Genomic DNA, 20,001 nt, shown 5'->3' with positions numbered 1-20,001 from the left:
AAGCTCAGATGTGGGGCATGTGCATTCCCTCAAAATCCACTCTATACATTTCTCTATACTTAGGAGCATATAAGCCATTTGGTCTATGGGACACATGTGACATTCAGACTATGACCAATCTCTGTCCCAGGTGCATCTCTTAACAATATTTCAGCACAGCTACGAAAAATATAGGCACTGTTACTATAGTATAGTAACAGTGAAAAGATAGCAAGGGAAAAGCATTCACTCCTCAACACTCCTGTATCTTTTACATGTCTTTCATAACTTTTTATCTCACTGTTAGAAGCCATTCTGAATTTTCCATATTTTTCTTATTAGTAATTCTCATTATTCCTCCATCTAAACTAATAAGCTATGCATACATATTTTGAATTGCATTTTAAGCATGTCCTCCTACGTTTACTAACAACCCATAATTGATTACCTGGTTGTGGATTAGGTTTTCATGTGGTAGTCACATAATTTCTGTTAGGAGTTTTAGAAATTGTTGCACATCACATCAAGTTTATGTACTTACCTTTTAACAGCATCATCATGCACTCATGCTGCTTCAAATCATCTTTACTCGTTCTAGCTGATTGTAATCATTGTTCACTGGGGTTCAGTCCTTGTTTTGTTCTCTTTGTTCCTTTGGCACTACCCACAATAGTACTAAAATTATGTTTACTTTATGAAAATATCAATATGTTACAGGCTCATCTTTATTGTTTTGATCCCAAGACATGGAATCGGCTCCTCTTCAGGTAGCACTGCTTCTTTCTAATGGAAGTTAATATTAGAGCCCAAATCTGGGGATCAAACTGCAATTAGGTTGTTCCACTTGATCAGCAGAGGACAGCAATGAAGAGACTCCTTAAATAAATCTAGTGACAGAAAAATCCCCCCTCTCTCTCTTCATCCACCCTCCCCTTTGTGGCCCCCTACCCTCCTCCCTGGCTGTGAATTCATGTTGATGGTTCCAACTGATTTTTGCCTTTCAGAAAACTCATTTTATAAGAGAGGCTATCAAACCTAAGTTTTCCAGTTACAGTGTGACTGTCAAAATACATTTAAAAAATTCTTTGTTTTCCCTTTTCTTATAATGACAGTTGGCCCAGTCTTCCTGGAATTGTTTTCAAATTGTGAAATTCTTTTGTTCTTTTGTTTCAGCTATTCCTATGACCAACTAACTGGGAAAAAGAAAAAAAGAAACTTGAGATTCCTCTGACAAAGTCCCCAAATCAACTAAAACCTCAGAGTTCTTTGTATCAAAATAAATTTTTCCATGTGGCTAGTGACAGATAATAATGAAAGATAAAATGTATATACAAATGATGACTCTCAAGGCTTGGCTTGCACTCTCTGTGTGTAACCTATTATTTGAATGTTTTCTTTCACGCTTTCACTTTTTGCCTTTGTTTACTTTGTCGTTATGTACAATTTAATTGCTCACCTGCAATTTCTTAGGCATCTTGGGTACATTCATGTCTATTACTTCACAGTTGTACTCTGGCAATTGATCTAAACAAATTGCAAGTCAAGAAATAAAGTCAAATTTAAATAAAAACTTATCAAAAGATATTTAAAACTGATAACGATCACCCAGAAAGTTTACAAAGAAAATCTTCTATAAATCTGGTAAAATCGAAGTCATTACAGTTCAGTTACAGGAAAGAAAAGGCCGGCTGATGAAGGACTATCTGCCTAGTCTAATGGACAAGTGTTTCTGAAGCCTATTTAAGTCGAATTTGTATATTCATAATCAGATTTCTGATTAAAAGAATCATTATTGAAATTATTACAATAATTCCTTTTTAAGTATTTCCCTGTACCTACCTGAATGGAGGACACACACATAAAAGCAAGACCCAGCCCATGAACAGCAGGTTCCTGGGCACTGGAGCAAACTCCACACATCCAGAATCTGGGAGAGTTGCTTCAGAGCCAACAGGTTATCAGTATTTGTGGAGAAACAGGAAATCGATTTCTTTTCTCAATACATGGCCAGCAAGCAAATAAATGGAAGGGAAGACGATATAAAATTCTTCTAAATTTCTTTCAAATAATTTTGTCTGTCTTTTGCAGGCAACTAAATTATGGAAGACACAGGAAGACATTTATTGAAATTTAAAGGATATTATTTTAAACGTGTTGGACTTGATGTTGACTTTTTAGAAAATTTAGATGATTTTGAAATCAGAGATGATGATGTCTTCATAATCACATACCCCAAATCTGGTAAGTTTTGTACTCAACAGCTAATCTAATAAATAAATAATAGTTTTATAACATGAGAACTTAGTCTTTTTGCTAGCATTATATATGGGCATATACTCTTAATCTATTGAGTATTATAAAGTTAACTGAATTTAATACCCTGTGAAATAAGGTCTTTTACAATGTAGCGGAACATTATATCTGATTTTGGCAAGCGAAAGGGACAAAGTATTGAAGCATTAAATTGAAGACAACCTACCAAACATTGATTGCTAAAGTGGGCTGGGAAAGGAGGCGGGAAGAGTTACCATTAGGCAGGTATTTGGACACATACTTGAAGCTTTATTTAATAACTAAGGGCATGAGAAGGAGGAAATTTAACTTATACTATTCTCCAGAATGAGTAATAATCCCCAAATATTTTTAATTAGTCTCTGGGTCATAGAATGTCTGGTCCCATTAAAGTAAAATTCTAAGCAGTGCATGGGGAAGACCTTAAAGGGCTGCCCCTTTTCTCACTTCTCTCCCAAGGTTCTGCCTCAGGGCCTGGTACCTTCATCCCCCACCTGTGCCTGCCCTTTTCCTGCTGATGACCCCATATGACTAAGGCCCAATTTTTATTTCATTTTCTATTCTGTTTGTTCCTCTCAGGCAGCTCAGTTTTATTTCATGTACTGTATTCTGAGGACTCTTTTGCCCCTTCTCATTCCCCATTCATCCATTCTGTTTGATAGCTCCCCACACTAAGCCCATTTCCAATACTACGGTTTCCTTATTGCCTCAGATTGGATGATCAAACAGTGACTCTTTCAGCTTTTAAATAATACGGTATCAAAACCATAGAAACCAATCAGCATTTGTAAGATCAGAGATATTTTAGATAGTCTTTGAATATACGTAAAACATAAATTCTTAATAGAAAATAGTCTTGCTCGTTGAAAGTTTTCTTAGCTTCTCAAAAAAAGAACAGGGTACAATTATAAATTACAGGGGTTCACAGAAGGAGAATGAAGGGTCTGAGTACTTTAACAATATTTTTTTATTCCAGCTGAGTCTGCTGGACCCCGCAGTGTGCACTGCAGCTCTAAGGGAACCCTAAAAGTCCTGTGTGCTCCTCCTGTAACCCTTCCTAGATTAAAGCCAAGCCAGCACTTGATGGGTCAGTAGTAGGGACTTTTTTTTGAGGAAAACCTTTCAATTCCATTTGAATGTAAGTGTGTCTCCCAATTACTTAAATGTTGAGAGTGTCCTGGTGTAGCTGAGCAGTCAACATGACACGGGGAACATCTTTACATTCAGGTTAGTCTCTTGTGGATCTGTGAGGGGTGTGGGATGTACAGTTGGCCTGTGGTATCCAGGAAGGTCCCTCTAAAACATTAAGTTACCTTAATGGCTATCAAGAGATGCAGAGAGAAGCCTTGAGAGTAGGTTCCAGTTACTATATTATTCGATTCATAGAGACAAGAGAGAATACAATATATGTTATATATACATTGATATATATTGCTATGGTCTGAATGTTTATGTCTCCCCAAAATTCATATGTTGAAATCCTAACCCCCAAAGGTGATGATATTAGGAGGTAGGGCCTTTGGGAGGTGATTAGCTCATGAGAATAGAACCTTCAGAAAAGGGATTAGTGCTCTTAAAAAAGAGGCTCCAGAGAGATCTCTAGCTCCTCATACCATGTGAGGACACAGCGGGGAGGCTCTGGCTATGAACCAGGAGGGCAGCTCTCACCAGACACTGAATCTTCTGACACCGAGCTCTTGGGCTTCCAGCCTCCAGTACTGTGAAATAGACTTCTGTTGTTTATAAGCTTCCAAGGCTGTGGTATTTTCTTATAGCCCCCTGAGTGGACTAAGGCATATATATGTGAGTATGTACATATATATATGCCTGTACATATATATACGGACACATACTGTCATGGAAAAATACTCATAATGAATTGGTTAAGTTAAAAAAGCAAATTGTAGGAAAATAGCTATTGTATAATGCCATATGTTTTTAAGGGAGAGAGAAGAGAGGAAGACAGAGACAGAAACAGAGAAAGAAAAGTAACACAAACTATATAATGTGTTTGAGTGTAGAAAAATGATATATGAATGGACAGATACCTATTAGTGTTTATTGTAAGGGAGGAAGAACTTCCTTTTACCCTCTCAGGTTCTGTGGATGGCCTAAGAAACTGATGTAAGACAGATTAACAGAAGAAAAGCATACACATTTATTTAACATTTTTACTTGTACATGGGAGTCTTCGGAAGGAAAATGAAGACCCAGAGAAGCTGTTAGACCTAAAAGCTTACATACTTTTTACACAATGAAGGATAAAAATGTGGGCATGTGACCAGACAAAAGGGCTTGCCTAAGGGGGAGTAAATCGTGGGACAGTGAGTAGGAAATAAATGGGGAAACTAGTGGAAGATAAGTGTTATTTTAGTAGGTTTGTTGTACAGATCTACTTTGGGGTTGACTCTCATTCTCTGCTGATAAGAATGTTCTTTTCTTCCTGGTACAGGTACTGGTACTTTTCTCATGGGACATTTTATGACCTGCTTTTAGGTAAAAGGGAGAGGTCACCGAGTCCTTCCTGTACCCGCTATTTCTCGAGTGCCTTCAGCTCAAAATAATCAATATGCCAAAGTGGCATATTTGGGGTCTCATGTTTAGAACCCCTTTGGTATAAGAAAATTTTTCAAGTATACTTACATACTGTTAGCAGTATTTCTGTACGGGGAGTGGACGAGGATATGGATCCGACAGATTTTAAACTTCATATTTATGTTATATATATCAGTAAGGTTTTTTTTAAAAAAAATTTCCCAGTTTTATTGAGATATAATTGACATATGGCAGTGCATTTGTTTAAAGTGTACAACATAATGGTTTGATATATATATATATATTGCAGAATATTACCACAAGTTTAGTTAACATCCATCACTGCACGTAGTTACAAATTATTTTTTTCCCGAGAACTTTTAAGATTTACTCTCTTAGCAACTTTCAAGTATACAACAGAGTGTTGTTAACTATAGTCACCATGCTCTACATCACATCCTCATGACTTATTAATCTTATAACTGGAAGTTTGTACCTTTTGACTATCCTCACCCGTTTCCCCATCTCCACCCTCTGTCTTTGGCAATCACCAATCTGTTCTTTTTTTCTAGGAGTTTTATTTTTTCTTAGATTCCACATAAAAGTGAGATCATACAGTATTTGTCTTTCTCTGTTTGACTTATTTCACTTAGCACAATGCCGTTGAGTTCCATCCATGTTGTCGTAATTGGCAGGATTTCATTCTTTTTTATGGCTGAATTATAGTCCATGGTGTAATATATATACTACATTTTTTTATCCATTCACCCATCAATGGATGTTTCGGGTGGTTTCCTCTCTTGGCTATTGTAAATAATGCTGCAGTGGATATAGAGGTGCATATATCTTTTCGAGTCAGTGTTTTTGTTTCCTTCAGATATGTACCCTGGAAGTGTAATTGCTGGATCATATGGTAGTTCTATTTTTAATGTTTTGAGGAACCCTCATAGTCTTTTTCATAGTGGCTGTATCAATTTACATTGCCACCAACAGTGCACAAGGCCTTTTCTCCACATCCTTGTCAACACTTGTTATCTCTTGTCTTTTTGATGGCAGCCATTCTGACAGATGTGGGATGAAATGTTACAGTGGTTTTGATTTGCATCTTCCTGGTCATTAGTGATGCCAAGCACCTTTCCATGTACCCTTTGGCCATTTGTATATCTTTCTTGAAAGAATATCTATTCACATCTCTGCCCATTTTTAATTGTATTGTTTGTTTCCATGCTACTGAGTTGTATGAGTTCTTTATATATTAACCCCTTTTCTGATATATGACTTGCAAATATTTTCTCCCATTCTGTAGGTTGCCTTTTCATTTTGTTGATAATTTCCTTTATTGTATAGAAGCTTTTTAGTTTCATTTAGTCCCAATTGTTTATTTTTGCTTTTGTTACCCTTTCTTTTGGTGTCATATAGAAAAATATCATTTTCAAAAACCAATGCCAAGGAGCTCACTGCCTATATTTTATTCTACAAGTTTTATGGTTTCAGGTCTTACATTCACGTCTTTAATCCATTTTGAGTTGATTTTTGTGTATAGCATAAGATAGTGGTCCAGTTTTATTCTTTTGCAAGTGGCTTTCCAGTTTTCCAACACCATTTATCGAAGAGACTATCCTTTCTTCATTGTATTTCTCAGCTCCTCTTTTGTAAATTAATTGAACGTGTATGCATGAGTTTATTTCTCAGCTCTCTATTCTGTTCCATTGATCTATGTGTCTGTTTTTATGCCAATATTGCACTGTTTTGGTTCCTATAATTTTGTGATATAATTTTAAACCAAGAAGTACAATACCTCCAGCTTTGTTCTTTCTCAAGATATTTTTGGCTATTCAGGTCCTTTATGGTTCCATACAAAATTTAGGATTGTTTGTTCTATTTCTGTGAAAAATACCATTGGAATTTTGATAATGATTGCATTGACTCTGTGGATTGCTTTGTGTAGTATTTTAACAGTATGAAATCTTCCAATCCATGAACATGGAATGTCTTTCATTTTATTTGTGTCTTCTTCAATTTCTTATATCACTGTCTTATAGTTTTCAATGTACAGGTTTTTCACCTCCTTAGTTAAATTCATTCTTTTTGATTGCTTTCATAAATGGGATTTTTTTCCTAATTTCTCTTTCTGATAGTTGATTGTTAGTATATAGAAATGCAACTTATTTTTGTATGTTGATTTTGTATTCTGCAACTTTACTGAATTCATTTATTAGTTCTAACAGTTTTTCGGTGGAGCCTTTAGGGTTTTCTATATATAAATCATGTCATTTGTCAAAGAGACAGTTTTACATTATCATTTCCAATTTGGATTCCCTCAGATTTCTGCATAGATTACTTTCTCCCCTCTTTTGGGTCCCTATTGAAATATTACATTCTCAGTGAAGCCATTCTGGTTGGTCATATTTAAAAATGCAGCCCCACTCAAAAAACTTGCAATCTTTTTGCTGCTTTATTTTCTTATATGAATACAACATTTATCACCTTATAATATACCACATATTTACCTGTTTAATTTGTTTATAAGGCCATCGTTAGGAAAAACAGTATAGTAGTCACACAAGAACAAATAAGCCACAGGAACAAGAAAGACCTGGGAAAAAAGCCTGTATGTATAAGAGAATGCAATATAAATTTAAGCATGGTTCACCTATTAGTGGGGAAAAGTTGGGTTCTTTAGTTTTGGGAAAACTGGCACACTATATGGAGAAAACACAACTGGATCCCTAGCACTGCATACAAGAATAAACTCTACTTGTACTGAAGACATTAATATCAAAGTTAAAACTAGCTATTAGAAAAAATGCAGGAGAAAAATCATTGCGACCTAGGAGTGGGGAAGAGCTTCTTAAACAAATGTTCGAAGTTGAAAATTTAGGTAAAACATTTGATAATTTCAATTACATCAAAATTAAGGATTTGGGATTGTGCTTAACAAAAAATTCCATGGGAAAATTTAGTAGGTGACAGAATGAGAGAAAATGTTTACAATGTCTAAAATAAAAAGAAGATTAATATCTAGAATGTATAAGGACTACAAATCAAGCAATCTGAGTATAAAAATGGCCAAAGAAACTGAGAATTTGCAGAAGAAAATCACCCTCTACCATATAAAGAAAGAAATGCAAACTTGGTAAACAATAAGATCTTACTTTACATCTATGAGACTGACAAAAATTAGAAAGGTGAGTAATGCTGAATGCTGGCGAGGAGTGGAGCGAGATCTGTATTCATTAGCATATTGCCAATGGGAGACTAGATTGAAGCAGCCATTCTCTGGAGAGCAATCTGGCACTACCGGGACAAATAAGGTACAGACATACCAAGCAATTCCTCTTTTAAATATTTATCCTAAACAAAATCCCATACAGGTCCATAGGAAACATGAGTGAGGATGTTCATTGCAGTGTGGTTTGTGGAGGGGTGTCCATCAGTGAGAAAGTGGGTAAGTCAATCCAGGGATGCACACCATGAATAATAGGCAGCAGATATAAGGAGCAATGGATCAGAGGTACACATAAATGGAACTTAAAACCATAGTGCATAGTGAAAAAATTAAGAAATGATGCACATTGACATCGATTGAAAATACAAGGAAACAATAATATATATTTCAAAAGAATACATTCAAACAAATGGATGCACTTTAAATCCCAAAGACTGGTTGCCTATGGTGCCGCAGGGGTAAGAAAGGAGGTAGGAAATGAAAATAAAAGGAATAAACAGATAAAGGAGGGTCTGGAATAAATCAGTGATGTTAATATGGCATGAACTGAAGAGAATAATTAATACCACTTTCCACTAACACCTGACATCCACAAAGGGCAAAAAAAAAAAAAAAAAAGAAAAAAAGAAAAGAAAGAGAAGGGCAAGAGGGGATGGGGGAGGGAAAGGAGGAAAGGAGGAAGAGAAACAGAAGAGGAAGGAGGAGGATGAGGGGGAGAAGAAGATGCAGCCCATTTTGCCTGGGGGACACATTCTTCCAGTCCTCCTATTCTCGAATCTCTGCAGACCTGTGGCCCCCTCAGGGCATGACTGGTAACCCCTCAGCGCCCATGAAACTGCGATTCCTCCTGCAGAAGTAGTATCTGTTATCTGGGGAAGGAAGGATGTAAGAAACCCCTTTAGAGCTTCATAACAATGAGTTTTCACTGAGTTTTCGCTCCAGCTATGATACTATGTAGGCACATGCCGTCATAGTCTTCCTTGGGCAACACTGGAAAACTATAACCACCAATATTAAGGCACTGAGAGGACTGGATAAGGCACACACCACCTGCACCTGCCAGCAAGGAATGTATGCCCAACAATGATCTTACTCACCATGTGCAGCTGCTCAGCATGGGTGATTGGATGGTCTTTGGGAAGGAAGCCTAGGATCAGAATTGGTGACGGGCTAGTAAGATTTCTCGTTTCAGAATTCTGATTAGTATCCCCACTGGGATTTCTGATGTTTTGGTGAGTTAAGTATTTTTAAAGCATTGGAATGGAAATGTTAGAAGCACAACCTTTATAGTGAATATGTTTATGTCTTAAGAGTCCCATATAAAAAGTAAGGAAAAGAAGTGTAAGGAAACTAAAGCAGGCAATTTCAGCTCCACATTTGGTCACAAATGTCCACTCTAATTAAAATTAACTGAAATAGTCATCATAAGAATTTCTCACATCCCACTAAAAGTCAAAGGTCCCACTTTAGATGTCATCTTCCCATTTCTGTCTGTATGTAGGTGTCACATATAGGTATTTGTAATCAACACCATTTCCTTAAGTAGAGATCATAGTCAAAGAGAGAAAACATGGAGAAAGTGGGAAAGATTAAAAGTTACTTCCTCAATGGAGTTCTGTTTTTCTGTGCTTATACTAGCTAATGCTCTAGGAGTGGGGCTGAGGAAGAAAATGTAGAAGTAGGCATAGAGGATAATTGAAAGGTACCATATATGAAGCAGAAGAAAGCACAGAGAAGGAGGCAAGAATAAACTTGAGAGACAAATGCCCATGGTGTTTCAAATGGACCTTCTCCTTAAAAGGAAAATGAAAGCAATATTCATTGTTTTTTACCAATACTGCACTTTAAATAAAAAAAAATCCATCCAGATGAAATTATCATTATACTTAGCACAATAACAAACTTTCCATGATTTAAAAACTGATGGCATATCCATCTACATGTGTGAGAAATTTCTGTATTGTTGAAAACAAATTTTTTTCTTTTACAGGAACCATCTGGTCTCAGCAGCTGTTGAGCTTGATTTATTTTGAAGAACATGGCAAAAGAACTGAAAATCTGGAAACAGTTGATCCTGTGCCCTTTCTTGAGTACACTTTTTAAAACATAGACTTTAGTGCAAGACCATCTCATCTATTCTCTACTCACCTCCCACACTACTTGGTTCCAAGAGGACTGAAGAACAAAAAAGCCAAAGTAGGAAATAGAAAGACTTTGACTGCTGAAGGGTAACTGCTTTTTTCATTATTTCATTTTATCTCATTACATTGCTACTACATTCATCCAGCTGTTAGCAAATGTGGTATTTTACATACTTAAATGTTTGATAGCCATTTGAATTCTTATTTTATAATGTTTGAATTTTATTTTTCACCTTGTCTTTTTTGCTGATTATATAAGTAATACAGCAAATTAAAAAATAAAAGAGTGTATATATGTGTATTTAATCTACATAAGAGTGTATATTATAATAGAACATACATTATATGTCATATATAATATATATGCTCTTTAATACTTATATTCTTTAATTACCTCTATTACCAATTCAGCTACGGGCGATTCCTTACCTTCTTAACTCCTAGTGCCCTCGCTGCTTCTTTTTGACACTTCCAACCTATTTTATCCACTTTCTCCCTCAAAGTGCCTAGTACTTTTGAAATCCAAAGGAATTGCAGACCAAATCACTGTTCTCTACAGAGTGATTCTCTCTCCCTCTCTCCCATCCCTCCCTGCATCAATCACCTCCATTCATTGATAATGTCAGCTCTTGGCTCAGTACCTTCATTTCTTCCTCAACTCCTGTCACTCATGAGATTATTTCAAGTTCATGTGAATGGTCCTCTAGCAGGGCCAACAAGGGTGAGGCAAACAAGGCACCCAGGCACACACTTGAACGAGGCACCTACTCTCAGGACCCAGCAAGTGCAGGATTGGCCTCATTTATGTTTACACCTCAGGCTCGGCGCTCGCCTTCCCCTGGTCCTTCCCCTGCTGGCCTGTTAGCGTTGACTTCTTCAACTCCAGTGACCTCCTCCACCGACCTCAGCCACACTCTTCTATAACCCACTTGTTATAAGCTTGCTTTTATTTATAGCAATTTTTGCCCACTGATGTAATATACATTTATTTGTTTATTCATTTTCTATCTTTCTGACCAGAACGTAAAACCCATGAGAGAGGCAGAGGTTCATTCACTGCTGTATTCGCAGTGCTTACAACAGTGCCTGGCAGTTAGTAGTTTGAATGAATGAATAATGAAATCACCAGTCATTGTCCTAACTTAAATTGTGACTTCAAGCATATTTTTATCTGACTGCTGCCTCCTATTCTTCCTAGTCCTTTTCTGGTGTTTCCATTTCAGTGATGTGTCAGAATCATTCAGATCTCCAGCCCCCTCACCCTACACTTCTTCACTCTCTCTCATTACCCTCACCTATCCCCAGTTTTCTCATTATCCACCATAGACTCCATATTTTGGCACTATAATCCCTTTTATCTAAATTCTCTTGCTCTGTTCATCTCTACTATAATCAGCCAGCAAACCCTAATTCTGGTTAAACACAATCATTATGTATCCCTACCTATGTTCAAGAATCTGATAGTGATTGGGGAAAAAAACACCAAACAATTAAAAGTAGTGCCTGGTTTTTAAATTTATGGCCACAATTCTCAAATTCTACTTCTCTAATTTTTTTGTTTTCTTACTCTCCAAAATGACTATTTGATACTTTCTTTTCTCTTAACAAACCTGAAAACATTTGCTCTACCTATCCACCACCGCCAGTACATGACCTCCAAACCAGAAAATCTACTCTTACTGGTGTCCACTCACTGCCTTCCCTCCTTAAGAGGAAAAAGTGCAATGTGTGGAGTGTCTCTGCTCTTTTGAAAGATCAGCCCTTCCACTTATACTTAGGATCCCTTTTCATCTACCCCAGTGATTCTCAAATGGGAATGATTTTGTTCCCCAAAGGGTATTTGGAACTGTCTAGAGGCATTTTTGGCTAGTGTGGTGGTGGTGCTACTGGCAGTTAGTGGGTTGAGGACAGGGATGTGTTAAATACCCTACAATGCACAGGGCAACCCCTCACAACAAAGAATTATCTGGTCCAAAATGTCAATTATGCCACTGTTGAGGAACTTTTTTCTATACTCAAATATATTGCTTGAGCAATTATTTCTTTGTTTCATTCATCACCAGTTTCCTCTTCTTTACTGGATCATTCTCTTTGGCCCATAATCATGTTTTCATGTTGCACATCTTTAAAATAGAACTCCCCTTGCTCCAATTCAGTTTTTTCAGCTTCTGCCTTTCTGTACACCTTTTGACCTAAACTTCTTAAAATATTGAGCTTCTGCCTCAACTCTTTCATTGAAGCCTCAATAACAATGTCACTTATTTCTCACAATTTTATAAATTAAGAGATCTTTTCTCTATCATCTTACTCAGCCTATCAGTGTCATCTGACGTAGTTCATCACTTTCTCCTTCTTTAAACATATTCTTTTCCTACCTGACACCATATCATTGGTGTTCAGTCTACCTCAAGGGACACTTAACAGCAGATATTCTTGGTTGCCTATCCAACAACCATTCCTTCTCCTCTTCTTTCACGTTAACATAACTCTCATTTTGTTTGCAAATCTCTCCTCTATGTGCTTTCAGGCCAGATGGTTTAATCCCCGGGTAAGGGGGTATCATTGGGCTGGTCTAAGGCAATCATGTTGGTCCCAGTCTTGTGGCAGTGATTGATTTGGGCATACGTAAGTGATATACTGTTGGCCAATGACACAAGACAAGAACTTTATTGAGCGTCTTCTGGGAAAAGTTTTCTTCCCTCTTTTAAAGAGACCCTGGGGAAACAAAAGTGGTAGCCATCTGGGACATGGAGGAGGGTTAGCATGTCAGAGTAGAAAAGTGGGAAGATTACAAGGCCTTGATGACAACACTGAGATGATGAGTTAACCTAACCTGTTCCATTCTAATCTTGGGCCTTCATGGTTTGTGAGAAAAATCAATACCTTTGTTATTCAGGAAATGTTATTTGGGGTTTTCTCTAACTTATGCAACAGCATACTGAGACACTGCTGTTTCTTCCTTCCTGGCTTCTCCTTCTCTGTCCAGCCTCCGAGTAATGATGATTCCCAGGTATTTGGCCTGGTCTTCTCTTCTCCCTCTGGAGTTAATCCCCAGGTAATATTACCCAGTCACATAAATTTAAATACAATCTCTATGTAGTTGACTTCTTCCCTTAATTCTGGAGTGACTTAAGTATCTATTTGATATCTCCTGTTCTATGTCTAATAGAAATCTCAAATTTAAAATATCCAAATGGAACTTTTGATTTTTTCCCTCAAACCTCTCCCCTTCCTAGTTTCCCTATGTTAACAACTTGTGTCATTGTCTACCTTAGAGGGGCAGGACCCAGACATGTGGCATAAGTTACTCCGTGATACCACTGTCACTTTTATATAAGCAAATGGATGTATGACAAAAAGCCATTTTCTCAAACCCAAAGCTAGAGACACAAAGGGAATCACAGCAAGGGAATGAAAGGGACTCCTTTCCTTCATGTCCAGGAGGATCATTCATTTATTTACAGAAGCATCAACCATTGTGGATAATTTGTTTGATACTGTCCCCTGCTTTGTTGCTATCAACTGAGTCCCATGGCTGAAGGACTCTCTTTCCAGTGAAGTGGGGGGCACTCAGAGATGAGGCGAGCCTCAGATACACCCAGCATCCATCAACTCACCTTCCAGCATTAAAGGTTGGCTCCAGGCAGTGTGCAGGGAGGTGTTATATGGATGAAAGCTTCCCTGTACCTAACTTGGATGTTTCACAAGAGAAGCAACAAAAGATAGACATGTCATTTCACAATGAAGATGCAGGACTTGGGTTTTATTCAGAGCCCCTGAATATTCTGTACAGACACTGAATGAGCCACTTAGACGTGGGTTGGAACAGATATTGATGCTATTTTGTATTCCAATATGATTGGGTTGCTTCATTGTTACTGTGAAACTATTTCTTCTGGTTGGTTACACTAAGCAATTTTTAAAATGAATCCTCTCTTCCTTCAATGTAGAAACTGTTTAAGAAGTAACTTCTGTGTGCAAAAGCAGCTGTGCTTTACTCCGTGAGGATATAAAGATAAGGAATATGTAAAATGTACATTGAAGGATGAGAGAAATACATTCTAAATTTTATAATATGATTTGAAAATGTTTTAGTAAGTTATTCTCATTCTCATATAATTTTATAGTTTATGAAGCATTTTCACGTGTTGCTAGTTTGTGTAGGGGCAAGAGAATAAAGTTGCTCTCTCTGCCTGTGGGAGTTAAGAAGAGGTAACTTCTGAGCTGTATCTTGAAGAGTACTTGATATTCACTAGACCGAACAAGAAAAGAGAGGCATTGCAGAAAAGGGGAAAACCTGAAATTCAAAGGAGAAGGATGAGCATGGACATGACATGGTTAGGAAATTGTGAAAGCTCAAAATAACGGGCCTCACCCAATTGAAATCTATTCGGGTGAAAATATGACAGAATGAAAGCCTCAGAAACAATGACTCCTTTCTTTCTTTGCAGGTCATTTACATATACAGAAACCCTAAGGATGCTATGTGCTTATATTTTCATTTTTCACACAAGTGGGCAGAAAATGAAGCTACAACTACAATTGAGGAATTCATGGAACTATTTCTAGAAGGAAAAGGTAACTGAACTTATAAACCAAGCAATAAGTTTGCTGTCCATGATGAGTTTTAAGCTTAGTGAATTTGGCAGAGGGAAAAGAGGATCATGAAATAGAGGCGAATGGGGGTCAGTGGTCAGTATATCAAGTCAGTTGGTAGGATTGTCTTGGATGACCAGGTCCTGCCATTCATACAAATTCTGCTCACTTGCACCCACTCTCAAGATATGTTTAGATTACAAATTCCTATTACCAGGGAAGATTTAGATATAACCATGAAAGGAGTGGGAACAGATTAGTGTTTCACTAGCCCAGATGTTTCTGTTGTAGTATGGCTGAGAAGGGACCTCAGTTTAGATTACAATACATTTGGTGCTTTGGTCCGGCATATCACATGTGGCACCTCCCATAAGCTCCTATTTGATAAAATTCTCTTCCACATTCTTTTCTGAGAAGCCAATGTAGCTGGTTGAGGAGGAGAAAGGCCTGCTGAGATAGATGATGATCTCACATGGGAGAACCCTACTTAGGCTCTAATCCACTGTGCAGAGCTGAAGTGACTCATCAGGGAGCCTACAGCGGTCCCATGGAGTGAGGAAATAACTTTATGTGTGTTTTGGGGATAATGGTAGGAGCCAGAAGGAGAGGATTTTTTCCTCTGATTGTTCATTTTTGGTTCTTCCTAACCCTACTTTAAGCTGCTTTTCTGTTTATACAAAATACACTAGTAAGAGACGGATTTCTCCTTGAATTCATACAATTGTTTCCTGGTGGATTCTCCCAGAACCCTGTGATGGGGAACATCTTGAATCTAGAAACTGACTTCCTTTTCCTTCTTTTCTTACTAAAGATTCCTGTATCCCATCAGAAGACTATAGCTTATATTGCAATGTGTTCCATATATTTGCCCAATTACTTATCTGTTCTTTCCACAGTGACAGGAAGTCTTTGGTTTGACCATATCAAAAGTTGGTATGAGCACAGAAGCCACTTCAATATTCACTTCATGATGTATGAGGACATGAAGAAGGTGAGATGAGATTACATTTGTGATTTAACCTAAACTGTAACCCAGCCTGGCCTATTGAAATTTTTGTGTCCAGAACCGAAAGAACAATATCAAATTTGAGATACAAGATTAAGTGTAGCATGAGATTTATTTCCTGTATCACTTCTGTATTTTGTGTATCATGTTTTTATTTAGAATTAATGACAAAATTTCTTAAGAAAAAATCGTATGTGTATGAGAGATTTTCTGTGTGTATAAGTGGGCCTGCATATGTTTGATTCTTTTGAACTAGGCTATTGGTCTCTCATGGATTATTAATTCTATTTTCTGAATTATTCATCCTTCTAATATTCTAGCTTTTATGTTCATCATACTGTGATGTATTTCTTGTGAACTTTAATCTTGTCTGCATTGTGTTCAGTAAAGCATTGCATGATAAATTAAATGAAAATATCTGTATATCATCAGGAAGAATCCAGCTCCCAGCAACAGTCAACTATAAGTGGCTTAAAACATAAGAACATCTGTTGTTTATTGACGGAAATCCAGAGGTAGGCTATCCTGAGGCTGGAAACTCAAGGATGTCGTGAATGTCCCAAGCATTTTTTATCTTTCCTTTTCATCATATTTGGTGTGGCAATGATGCAGCCCCTCATAGTTGCAAAATGGTTGTCACCACTCCAAATTCATGTCCTCATGTGATACCATCTAAAGCAGAAAGACAGGAAACTGGGACAAAAAGAGCTTTTTTCCTTGCTCTGTTGCCACCTTTTCTCCAGGAGGAAAATCGATCTTAGAAGCTTCTATTTGACTTCCTCTTTCTGTTTCAATGCCAAAATTGCATCTTGTACCACAAGAGATTGTTGATCAATCAGAATCATTCCTGGAATAGGCTGGGCACTAAGCCTAGACTCCCTTGTTGAGTCCACATCACCTACCAAAGAAAAGTTCAAGTATCTGGCTGATTTGCAACCCTCCTCACAATATGGCCCCATCCGGTACCTCCAGCCACTTCTCCCGGTTTTCTCATCCCAGGCCTGTTCCCATCAAGCTCCAGGGATACTCACTTTCTAACTTTTCAGTGACATGATATCTCACACATTCCATGCAACTATAGTATTGCATATACTGCTTCTTTTTTCCAGACTATATATCTCCAGCTTTGTCTATCTGGAAAATTCCTGTTTTTCCTAAGAGACAAGAACAAATTTTTCTCCTTTCTTGAAACTTTCTGTGAATTCTGTTACACAATTACTCTCTCCCCATAGGTCCTTACTCAGCTCCCAACACTGATTCCATTGTCACCCCTCTTTTCTGTTGCACCATCACCCAGGGCAATGTCTGATATTTAGTAGCTACTCCCAAAATATTTGCTGAGTTAATGCAGATAAAATGAAATATGAATGCTCCTAAAATGAACCCAGACGACAGTAAAACAGCAGACAAATGAAAGATTAATTTATTAAGAAGGAATAAGAAAGTCATTTCTCATTGTCCAACTCCAAATTTACAACCAGCCTAAGCACCCACATTTTTCACTCTCATAATGATATATACCTGTGACATTTGTATAAGTTCTTTCTCATAATTTGCATAATTTTTATACTCTATTTCAGGATCTCATAAATTCTGTGTTGAAAGTCTGCAGATTTCTGGGGAAGGAACTGAATGAGGAGGTCCTGGATGCTGTTGTGAGACAGGCCACATTTCAGAACATGAAGTATGACCCGCTAGCAAATTATGAAAGTATACTAAACAGCCAACCTGAGGGCAAAAGAAAAGAAGGCCCTTTCCTTCGCAAAGGTGAAGTTCAGCAGTAAATGGTTATCTTGGACTGTGGTGCAAATGGACCAAAGTGTAGCCTCTGGACTTCTTGCCAGAGTATCCAAAAATGGAGCCATCATGGCCCTTTTCCCTTCTCTACAGAGTTGATTTTCTATGATTTCTGCTTGGCGCTCTGCATGAGACTACATTACTGGGACCCTGAAGATATCTGATTAGTAACCTAAAATCACAAGGTCTTTATACGGCCCCATGAGAATCTTCCAATGCCTAACACAGTGCCTGCCACAAAATAAATGTTTATTCAATGTTAGATTCTTTCTCCTCATTAACATGGACACAGCAAGATGATGAGGTAATGATGGGTCTGTTGGATGTCACTGGCCCATCTTACATCTCTGTGATTTATCCTGAATCTTCCCCAGTGGAGAAATGACAGCACAAATTTCCCCTTCTTTGGTTATTGGGAGCGAATATAACACATCTTTTATTAAAGATTCTTTCTCCTCATTAACATGGACACAGCAAGATGATGAGGTAATGATGGGTCTGTTGGATGTCACTGGCCCATCTTACATCTCTGTGATTTATCCTGAATCTTCCCCAGTGGAGAAATGACAGCACAAATTTCCCCTTCTTTGGTTATTGGGAGCGAATATAACACATCTTTTATTAAACTAGACTCTCACATCATAAACTTTTTAGTAATATCTCATTTATCTGGCCTCTGGCGAGTGAGATTTTAGAATGTATGAATTCTCCATACAATTGATAAATTTGAATATTAAAATATTTTTATTACTTTATACTATCTTTCTTAATTATATTTTATGATTTTTTAATTTAGTACATGGAAAATATGTATTACAAAACTACAGACAAGTATTTTGCACTTAATTATAGGGTTATATGCCTCTATGTCAAACGGCAATAAATACTGGCTTTATATTTCTCTAAGTTAGTATTTCTTTCCCTTCATCTCTTAGATAAAATTTTCGGCCTTTTTTTGAAAAATATGAAGCACTAGTAACACTGAACCAACCTGAGGGGGAACATACCCTTTCCCAGTAGCCTCAGCTCACCTTATTGTGTTTTAGGTGCTAAGGTCATGTCAACTGCCAGTATTGTTGCACGTGCACGTGTTTTTCTTTGAAAAAAGAAAATTTTCTCTGTTCCCATGTCTTTAACAAACCTAAAAATGAGACACTGGAATGGCTAATTAGCAAAATAGGAGTCAGCAAAATTTCTTTGTGGAGGTGAAGCATATTTCCATCTGTCTATTCTGCAGACACACAAACACTTCTCTCTTTGATGTCCCTACCTGAACCTCACTTGCATTGGCTCCAGCACTCCTGCACCAAGTTTTTGTTTGTGTTTTCAGTTTGTTCTATTTTACTTCATTTCAGTTGTTTATTTTCAGTTTAGTGTTTTTTAAAAATCAGTGTTTCTTTTCTTGCATCTTCTCTCAGTTGTTGTCATCATAAGTCTGTGTCTGTAAGTTTAGTTTAAGGCAGTCTCATTCCCAAATTGGATAAAGATGGAGTAATTTCAGCTCTTCCATTATGAACTGCATGACCTTGGGCTATTTTTCAAAAATCTCTCTGAGCATCCACATCCTCTTAAGTAAATAATAGCTCAATGATATCTGATCTTGCGTCATGTCCTCATCAGTAATATTATGTCAATGATATCTGATCTTGGGGAATTTAAAGACACTTCTGTATAATACAATAATCAGTGTTAACATGGAACAAAACAGTGATCAAGTCGTAGTAATTTTCAATTTTCTCAAGTGTCAGCTGAGAAGGTGGGATAATTATATCTAATTATACTCTAATTGCAATGATAAGTTTGTTTACCTGCTTTCCATAAAGTGGGAGAGTGAAGAGTCATAGCCATGTGGAGGAGTGACTGGGAACCTAACGGGGAGAAAAATAAAAGTGGGAAAAATAATGTTTCTCCCAACACTAAGTTATTGTTCCCTGCATATTGCAGTCCCCCAAACTTCATTGAAGCAATTTCTTTGTTTTTCCTCCCAGGTACAATTGGAGACTGGAAAAATCACATGACTGTGGAGCAGAATGAAAGGTTTGACAAGATTTTCCAAATTAAGATGAAAGATTTTCCCTTGGAGTTCATCTGGGATATAAATGAAGAATAGAATTCTGGGCTCAGTACAAAATGTCCTAAGAACGCACTTTCAGAAAACAAATATATTTAATTATAAACTTTAATTTTTGACTATCATTATTGAAAAACTTCAGTGATTAATAAATATTAATATGGTAGTCTTTATGGCTTTTGCCATCTGTAGCCTGTTTTCTGTTTCCAGGGATTCCTCAGTTTCTGATCAAAAGAGGATTCTTCTTATTGTTTTGCATGTAATTATGGAATCACTTTTACTTTACTTTCAGTAATTCCTAAGTTGTTGGTCAAAAGTGGAGGTCATGATATATGATCAATTTGTTATCTTGAAA

General features: G+C 37.2%; 1 pseudogene; it reads left to right on the top strand.

Annotated features, from left to right (window-relative positions):
- The first annotated feature begins 2,078 nt into the window (after positions 1-2,078).
- LOC131420430 (amine sulfotransferase-like) lies at positions 2,079-19,685 on the top strand (annotated as a pseudogene).
- The last annotated feature ends 316 nt before the right edge of the window (positions 19,686-20,001 follow it).

This window comes from Diceros bicornis, chromosome 23, assembly GCF_020826845.1.
Source record: "Diceros bicornis minor isolate mBicDic1 chromosome 23, mDicBic1.mat.cur, whole genome shotgun sequence".
In the NCBI taxonomy this organism is placed as follows: Eukaryota; Metazoa; Chordata; class Mammalia; order Perissodactyla; family Rhinocerotidae; genus Diceros; species Diceros bicornis.
Note: the sequence above shows the minus strand (reverse complement) of the source record. Positions and strands in the feature narration are given on the sequence as shown.